The sequence below is a fragment of the Mobula birostris genome, chromosome 27 (assembly GCF_030028105.1).
Source record: "Mobula birostris isolate sMobBir1 chromosome 27, sMobBir1.hap1, whole genome shotgun sequence".
Taxonomy (NCBI): Eukaryota; Metazoa; Chordata; class Chondrichthyes; order Myliobatiformes; family Myliobatidae; genus Mobula; species Mobula birostris.
In genome coordinates, this window is record NC_092396.1 from 40,681,240 (window position 1) to 40,690,854 (window position 9,615).

A 9,615-nucleotide genomic window follows, 5' to 3' on the forward strand; every position below is an offset into this window, starting at 1 on the left:
AAATGTAGGAAAAATAAATGTGCTAGGTTTTCTAAAATTGACTCCTTCTACCTTAGGCCACAAACTTATCAATCACCCCTTGTACACTGATTAAGGAAACTTTCCTGAACACATTTGACAAACTCTCCCCCATCTAACCCTTTTACAGTATGGAAGTCCCTGTCAACATGAGGAAAGTTAAAAGCACCTACTATCACAATCTTATGTTCTTACAACAGTATGTGGTCTCTCTTCAAATTTGTTCCTCTAACTCCCACAGACTCTTGGGTGGTCTGTAATATAGCCCCCATCGACATGTTCATGCCTTTCTTATTCTTCATTTCCTTCCATCAAGCTTCATTCCAGTCTGTCCTGACTAGTAATGCTACTCCTCCCCCTTTAATTCCTCCCACTCTATGACATCTAAAACAATGGAGCCCCAGAATACTGAGTCCTGCCCCTCCTGTAACCAATGGCTACAATGTCATAATTCCATGTGCTGATCCACGCCCTGAGCTCATCTGCCTTTTCTACGATACTTATTGCATAGAAATATACGTAACTCAGATCATTAGTCCCACCATACTCAACCTTTTGATTCCTGACTTTTTCTAAAGTTATAACAACATGTCTCCATAACCGTTCTACTATCTGTTCCGATTCCCATCTTTCTGCAACTCTAGTTTAACCCCCACCCCGTATATATTTCTAGCAAACCTTCCATGAGGGTATTGGTCCCTCTCCAGTTTAGGTGCAAACCATCTCTTCTGTACAGGTTCTACCTTCCATGGAAGAGAACCCAATGATCAAAAAATCTTAAGCCCTCTCTCCTACACCAACTCCTTAGCCATCTTCCTATTTCTGTCCTCACTTGCAAGTTGCATGGGTAGCAAGCCTGAGATCACAACCCTGGAGGCCCCATCCCTTAACTTAATATCTAACTCCCTGAACTCACTTTGCAGAACCTTGTCTCTCTTCCTACCTATGTCATTGGTATGTATATGGACCACAATTTTCCTACTTCAGAATGCTGAGGAGTCAATCCAAGATACCTTGGCACCCAAAAGGCAACATACCATCTGAAAATCTTGTTCTCGTCCATAGAGACTCCTTTCTGTTCCCCTACTAACAAATCCCCATTACTACAGATGACCTATTCCCCCAGTACTCCCCCATTTCCCTTCTGAAGTCATAGAGCTAGACTCAATGCCAGACACGTGACCGGTGTAACTTTCCTCTGCTAGGTCATCCCCCAACAGTATCCAAAGTGATATACCTGTTGTTGAGGGGGATGGCCACAGGGGTACTCTGCACTGGCTCCTTAACCCCTTTCCCCTTTCTAACTGTCACCCAGTTTCCTCCGTCCTGCACCCTGAGTGTAACTACATCTCTATATATCCTATCACAGCCTCAGCCTCCTGAAGGATCCAGTGTTCATCTAGTTCCAGCTCTAACTGCTTAATGTGTTGGATTCTGTAGCTGGATTGTAGGTGAAGTCATCAGGGACACTCCCTGCCTTCCCATACCCCGCACGGGGAACATTCAACTATCCCGCCTGGCATTCCTACTATTCTAACTGGGCAATTATGAAGAAGGAAACAATAAATAAACTGGAAAAGAAAACCATCTCACCTACAGTTTTTCAACTTCTCTCACTCAAGCCTCTCCTCACTGAAGCCTTGAAGAGCCAAACCCTTAAAATCCCTACTCTAACTCTATGATTTTGTATATTCTATCACCCCTTCCTCCTGACCCTTGTTTCAGGGTTAAATTCTCCTGTCTAACATTCCAGTGGAAATACCTGACTCCTGGAACTGCTCTATAAAATCCTGTCCAACAGGACGCATCCTTCTTGCGTTGTGATAACCAGAGAGAGCTGCATTACCCCAGTTGTGGATGAACTGGTGTTTAGTACAAGTTCAACGTATGCCCCCTGCTTTGGCATTTAGTGACTGGATTTATTAATTCCGGGTCTCATACGTTTTACTAACTGATTTCTTGGCTGCTTCAACATCATAATTTGTGTCACTCATTCCCTCTAGAATTCTACCAATCAAATGTAGGATATCGACACATACTAAAGATGTGTGTTCTTGTAGTAACCCTGGGAACACCCCTGCTCACTATCCTCCATTCTGGAAAAAAAATAGACATTTACCATGACAAATTGCACAGAAATGTTAAAACATTCCTCTAAGGGCCGAATGGCCTACTCCTGCACCTATTTTCTATGTTTCTATGTAACATAAATGATAAGGCTGGATAGGATATATTTCTGTCGAAGAAGCTTATGAGAGGAAAAAGACCAAGTACTCTGAACTGGCAACTGAAGCTGCCCAGAATGGCTGGAAGACCAAGATTTTCCCTGTAGAAGTGGGATGCAGGGGATTCGTTACTACATCTACGACCAGTCTATTGAGGAAGATGGGGGTGAGCGGTCACTCCCTCCAACAAGCAATCAAGTCCTTGTCAAATGCAGCAGAAGAAAGCAGCAATTGGATTTGGATTAAAAGGAAAGACAACAACTGGGCTGCAAGATGAAGACAGGAGGGTATGGAACTGAGGGGGTGTATCTGGGATGCCAGGTAGCACCGTTGACCCCTCTGGAGATGTCGTGGGCTTATCAATGAAACGTCAAAGAAGGAGGGTGCCCACCTGATGACCCTGATGACTTACCTACCCTCTCTCCTTGTCACCACTCCAAACCCACTGTCAACATCAAGAGTGCCAACTTACCATAGGGATTGAAACATCAAGTCCTGGAAGCTCTACTGAATACTTTGATGTTAAAAGTTCATCTGTATAAGATCCACACATCAAAGTTGCTGGTGAACGCAGCAGGCCAGTCAGCAACTCTAGGCTGAGGTACAGTCGACGTTTCGGGCCGAGACCCTTCGTCAGGACTAATGAAGGGCCTTGGCCCGAAATATTGTCTGTTTATTCATCTTCATAGATGCTGCCTGACCTGTTGGGATCCTCCAGCATTTTGTGTGTGTTGATCTGAATCGAGACTTGCTTCAGGTTACTTGAAATACCTATTCCCACCATCTTTACTCAATCTAATCTCATTGAGTCTTCACATAGCAAAATACTAACTAATATCTATGGCAGTGTCTTACTCAGACCGATTTGCAGAATGGATGATCAGTTGAGGTTGTTAAAGTCGTGAGAATAAAAGGCATTTTTTTTGCACTAGGATAAGAGTGGAACTAGTTGTAATCTTTGTGTATGAAACTGGGACTGTAGTATCAAGATATTAAGTTCAAAAGTTCAAGCACATCTGATATGTCTGTTTGAATATTATTGGCTCAGATAGTAGGCTATTTCATTGGGAGAAATAATTCAAATATTAACGGTTGTGTGAAGTTAACTATTTAGGATGCCTGATCATTCAAACTGAAGCACTTGAAAGGATTGATCAGCAAAATGAACACAAAAAAGAAGCTACACACACCAAAGTTGTTGGTGAACGCAGCAGGCCAGGCAGCATCTCTAGGAAGAGGTACAGTTGTCGTTTCGGGCCGAGCCCCTTCGTCAGGACTAATTGAAGGAAGAGCTAGTAGAGATTTGAAAGTGGGAGGGGGGGGGGAGATCCAAAATGATAGGAGAAGACAGGAGGGGGAGGGATGGAGCCAAGAGCTGGACAGGTGATTGGCAAAAAGGATATGAGAGGATCATGGGACAGGAGGTCCGGGGAGAAAGACAAAGCGGGGGGGAAAACCAGAGGATGGGCAAGGGGTATAATCAGAGGGGAGAAAAAGGAGAGTGACAGAAAAAATGTGTGTATAAAAATAAATAACGGATGGGGTACGGGGGTGAGGTGGGGCATTAGCGGAAGTTAGAGAAGTCAATGTTCATGCCATCAGGTTGGAGGCTACCCAGACGGAATATAAGGTGTTGTTCCTCCAACCTGAGTGTGGCTTCATCTTTACAGTAGAGGAGGCCGTCGATAGACATGTCAGAATGGGAATGGGATGTGGAATTAAAATGTATGGCCACTGGGAGATCCTGCTTTCTCTGGCGGACAGAGTGTAGGTGTTCAGCAAAATGGTCTCCCAGTCTGCGTCGGGTCTCGCCAATATATAGAAGGCCACATCGGGAGCACCGGACGCAAGTATATCACCCCAGCCGACTCACAAGTGAAGTGTCAACTCACCTGGAAGGACTGTCTGGGGTCCTGAATGGTGGTAAGAGTAAGGACTAATTCCGCTAGACGGAGCAGAGTGGTGGTAGAGGGGAACTGGTTAGGTCTGGAATCCAAAAAAAAGCGGAGAGCTTAGAGACCTTCCTCTTCAGTCCTTACTCGTAATATTATTTCTCCTTTGGCTCCTCCCACTTCCTCCAAACTAAAGGTGTAGCTATGGGCACCCGTATGGGTCCTAGCTATGCCTGCCTTTTTGTTGGCTTTGTGGAATAATCTATGTTCTGAACCTATCCTGGTATCTGTCCCCCACTTTTCCTTTGCTACATCGACGACTGCATTGGCGCTGCTTCCTGCACGCACGCAGAGCTCGTTGACTTTATTAACTTTGCCTCCAACTTTCACCCTGCCCTCAAGTTTACCTGGTCCATTTCTGACACCTCCCTCCCATTTCTAGATCTTTCTGTCTCTATCTCTGGAGACAGCTTATCCACTGATGCCTACTGACTCTCACAGCTATCTGGACTATTCCTCTTCTCATCCTGTCTCTTGCAAAAATGCCATCCCCTTCTCGCAATTCCTCCATCTCCGCCGCACCTGCTCTCAGGATGAGGCTTTTCATTCCAGGACGAGGGAGATGTCCTCCTTTTTTAAAGAAAGGGGCTTCCCTTCCTCCACCATCAACTCTGCTCTCAAACGCATCTCCCCCCTTTCACGCACATCCGCTCTCACTCCATCCTCCTGCCACCCCACTAGGAATAGGGCTCCCCTGGTCCTCACCTACCACCCCACCAGCCTCCAGGTCCAACATCTTATTCTCCGTAACTTCCGCCACCTCCAACAGGATCCCACCACTCAGCACATCTTTCCCTCCCCCCCCACTTTCCGCAGGGATCGCTCCCTACACGACTCCCTTGTCCATTCGTCCCCCCATCCCTCCTCACTGATCTCCCTCCTGGCACTTATCCTTGTAAGCAGAACAAGTGCTACACATGCCCTTACACTTCCTCACTCACCACCATTCAGGGCCCCAGACAGTCCTTCCAGGTGAGGCGACACTTCACCTGTGAGTCGACTGGGGTGATATACTGCGTCCGGTGCTCCCGATGTGGCCTTCTATATATTGACGAGACCTGACGCAGACTGGGAGACCGTTTTGCTGAACACCTACGCTCTGTCCGCCAGAGAAAGCAGGATCTCCCAGTTGCCACACATTTTAATTCCACATCCCATTCCCATTCTGACATGCCTATCCACGGCCTCCTCTGCTGTAAAGATGAAGCCACACTCAGGTTGGAGGAACAACACCTTATATTCCGTCTGGGTAGTCTCCAACCTGATGGCATGAACAGTGACTTCTCTAACTTTCGCTAATACCTCACCTCCCCCTCGTACCCATCCGTTATTTATTTTTATACACACATTCTTTCTCTCACTCTCCTTTTTCTCCCTCTGTCCTTCTGACTATACCCCTTGCCCATCCTCTGGGTTCCCCCCCCTCCCCCTTTTCCTTCCCCCGGGCCTCCTGTCCCATGATCCTCTCATATCCCTTTTGCCAATCAACTGTCCAGCTCTTGGCTCCATCCCTCCCACTCCTGTCTTCTCCTATCATTTTGGATCTCCCCCTCCCCCTCCCACTTTCAAATTTCTGACTAGCTCTTCTTTCAGTTAGTCCTGACGAAGGGTCTCGGCCCGAAACGTTGACTGTACCTCTTCCTAGAGATGCTGCCTGGCCTGCTGCGTTCACCAGCAACTTTGATGTGTGTTGCTTGAATTTCCAGCATCCGCAGAATTCCTCTTGTTTGCAACAAAAAAGAAGCTATTCAATTTTGGCTTCAGAACTGAAGTTAAAACTGAACAACATAAGCAAGCTCAGGAAGTCACTCCCAGTGGCTGAGTACATGCAAGCAGAGAAACATAACCTTGTTTTTTATTCCCAGTACCATTAAAGCCTGACGTGACAATGACACCAACAGTTATCTGCAGAACAGACGTGAACTTCAAAGGCGCTCATTCTTTGAAGATTGGGGACTGCCTGTAATAAAGCCACACAAGCTTTTTTATCAGTGGGAATTAACAGAACAAAGAGTTTTTTCTGTATGCACTGATAACATCTGCAATCATTTCAGCCTCAGGGTAACATTATAAAGTAGTAGTCATTGGGGAGTTTTGGAAATGAATCAATTAGTTTAATAATGTCATCACACTGACAGCTCTGGAATCAAATTTATTTGCAGGAATTTGTGGATAATTTGCTCCTGCACTTTGTGCTGAGGATCCCAAAAGGATTCATAATTCATTCGGCAATGGCTGCAGGTTTCAGCACCAGAATCCGTAGTGCATACAGCAATAAATGCTATTTAAAAATATTGGAAAATGATGCTGAGGTTGAATATCATCCCAGTCTTGGTGTGGAGCAGACTCAAAGGGCAAAATGACCCACTCCCAATTCCTGTTTTTATATTGGAATCCATGCCATTCAGCATAGAAACAGGCCTTTTGGCCTGTCTCATCCGGCCTAAGCAAGATGTTCGTCTGTTTAAGCTAGTCCCATTTCAGAATCGGAACCATAATCAGGTTTAATATCTGGGGCACATGTTGTGAGACTTGTTAACTCTGCGGCAGCAGCTACAATGGGAAGAAACTGAATTACGGTAAATATATATATAATAGTTCAATAAGAGATGAAAAATATAATAAAGAGTAGTGAGATAGTGTTCTTGGGTTCAATGTCCGTTCAGGAATCAGATGGCAGAGGGGAAGAGGCTGTTTCTGAATTGTCGAGTGTGTGCCTCAGGTTTCTGTACCTTTTTCCTGATAGTAACAATGAGAAGAAGGCAAATCCTGGGTGGTGGGGGTCGTTAATGATGGATTTGCTGTTGTTTGTCCCTTATCGCTCTAAATCTTTCTGATTCATGTAGCTGTCTTTTTCAAATGTTCTTGTACAGTAGTGAGTAGTATTCCCATCGAACCTATGTGGCTCACGTTAGTGAAATGATCAGCAGCAAGTTAATTGACTCCTTTGTGGTCTGAAGACTGCAGCATAATGAAGTCAGTTTAAACCTATAATCGATGCTGAATCAGTTAATGTCTCCAGGCAGAATGGTTGGAAGCATGGGAAATCCTGCTCTCTGTGGGATCAGCTGTAAAATAGTCATGGCTTTGGGATGACAACAGAATTCAGCTGTTAAGCCCTGACACAAACGATCTTGCCAGGATTTCCTCCCTCTTGATCACGAGCATCCACTGTTGAGAGGCTATAATGGGACAAGCTCAATCAGATACAGTTCAGAGGTATCTGCCAGTCAATGAAGAAGATACAGGAGATCCTGTACTGTCTAGAATCAGTGAAACTGGAGAAATTTATTGTACAGTTAGAAACCTCTTTCATATAGCGAACTTGGATAAGAGTTGATTTTGTGGGGCCTTTGATTATTCTGCCTGCTTTAATTCACCGAGAAGTATAGACAGAATCCACAGAGGGGAGGCTAGTTTTTGCAGTGTGCTGAGCTGTGTCCACAGCTCTGAAGTTTTTTTGCAGTTACGTGCAGAGCAGAGCTGTGGTGCATCCAGATAGGATGCTTCCTACGGTGCAGAAATAGAAACTGGTAAAGGTCTATCGGCAAACATAGTCTTAGTCATAGTCTTAGTCATAGTCATAGTCATACTTTATTGATCCCAGGGGAAATTGGCTTTCATTACAGTTGCACCATAAATAATAAATACTAATAAAACAATAAATAATTAAATAGTAATATGTAAATTATGCCAGGAAATAAGTCCAGGACCAGCCTATTGGCTCAGGGAGTCTGACCCTCCAAGGGAGGAGTTGTAAAGTTTGATGGCTACAGGCAGGAATGACTTCCTATGACGCTCTGTGTTGCACCTCGATGGAGTGAGTCTCTGGCTGAATGTACTCCTGTGCCCAACCAGTACATTATGTAGTGGATGGGAGACATTGTCCAAGATGGCATGCAACTTGGACAGCATCTTCTTTTCAGACACCACCGTCAGAGAGTCCAGTTCCATCCCCACAACATCACTGGCCTTATGAATGAGTTTGTTGATTCTGTTGGTGTCTGCTACCCTCAGCCTGCTGCCCCAGCGCACAACAGCAAACATGATAGCACTGGCCACCACAGACTCATAGAACATCCTCAGCATCGTCCGACAAATGTTAAAGGACCTCAGTCTCCTCAGGAAATAGAGACGGCTCTGACCCTTCTTGTAGACAGCCTCAGTGTCCTTTGACCTGTCCAGTTTATTGTCAATTCATATCCCCAGGTATTTGTAATCCTCTACCATGTCCACACTGACCCCCTGGATGGAAACAGGGGACACCGGTACCTTATCTCTCCTCAGGTCTATCACCAGCTCCTTAGTCTTTTTCACATTAAGCTGCAGGTAATTCTGCTCACACCACGTGACAAAGTTTCCTACCGCAGCCCTGTACTCAGCCTCATCTCCCTTGCTGATGCATCCAACTACGGCAGAGTCATCAGAAAACTTCTGAAGAAGAAACACGAGGAATTCTGCAGATACTAGAAATTCAAGCAACATGCATCAAATTTGCTGGTGAACGCAACAGGCCAGGCAGCATCTCTAGGAAGAGGTACAGCCGACGTTTCGGGTCGAGACCCTTTGTCAGGACTAACTGAAGGAAGAGCTAGTAAGAGAGGTCTATGGGGACATTTCAAATATCTTTAGCCTTTTAAGGAAGTAGACACATTGCTGAGCTTTCCCGGTTGTGACGTCTGTATGGTTGGTGGGCATGACTGGCAAAGTCAACTTCTTCTGTTCATTGTCCTTGAAAAGATGATGGTGAGATTCAGCTTGAACAAGTGTAATCCTGCTGAAGGAAGTCTCAGCATGCGGTTGGAGAAGGAATTCCAGGACTTGGACCTCAGTGGTGACGAAGGGACTGTAATATATCTTCAATGTCAGGATAGTGTGTGACTTAAAAGAAGCATAAGATGCTGGTGTTCTCCTGCACCTGCTGCCCTGCTTTTGTGAATCTGGGATGTGCTGTCAAATGGATATTGGAGAGCTATAGTGCGGTTTGCATTTGGGTATGTTGTACTGTTGGTGAAGTGTATGGTCAATCAATCATGTTGGTTTGCCATGGAGAACACTAAATTAATTCTTGCATCTGCAATGATCCAACTAAAAGCCAGCTACTCCATCACACTTCTGACTTGTAACTCACAGATGAATTTGAATTTGAATTTATTTAAATCTTACATCTGTCCCACAATGTGAGGGAGAAAAAATCTTTGTGTTTGTGACTCAGTCGCAATGTACAGACATGTGAATTTATAAGTCTAATGGCTTGTAGAAAGAAGCTGTCCCGTTGCCTGTTGGTCCTGGCTTTAACACTGTGGTACCATTTGCCAGATGGAAGCAGTTGAAACAGCTTATGGTTGGTTTCCCCAGTGATCTATGCATCTGCTGCTGTTCCTCATTGCAGGGAAGTTCACATCCATACATGTGCTGGG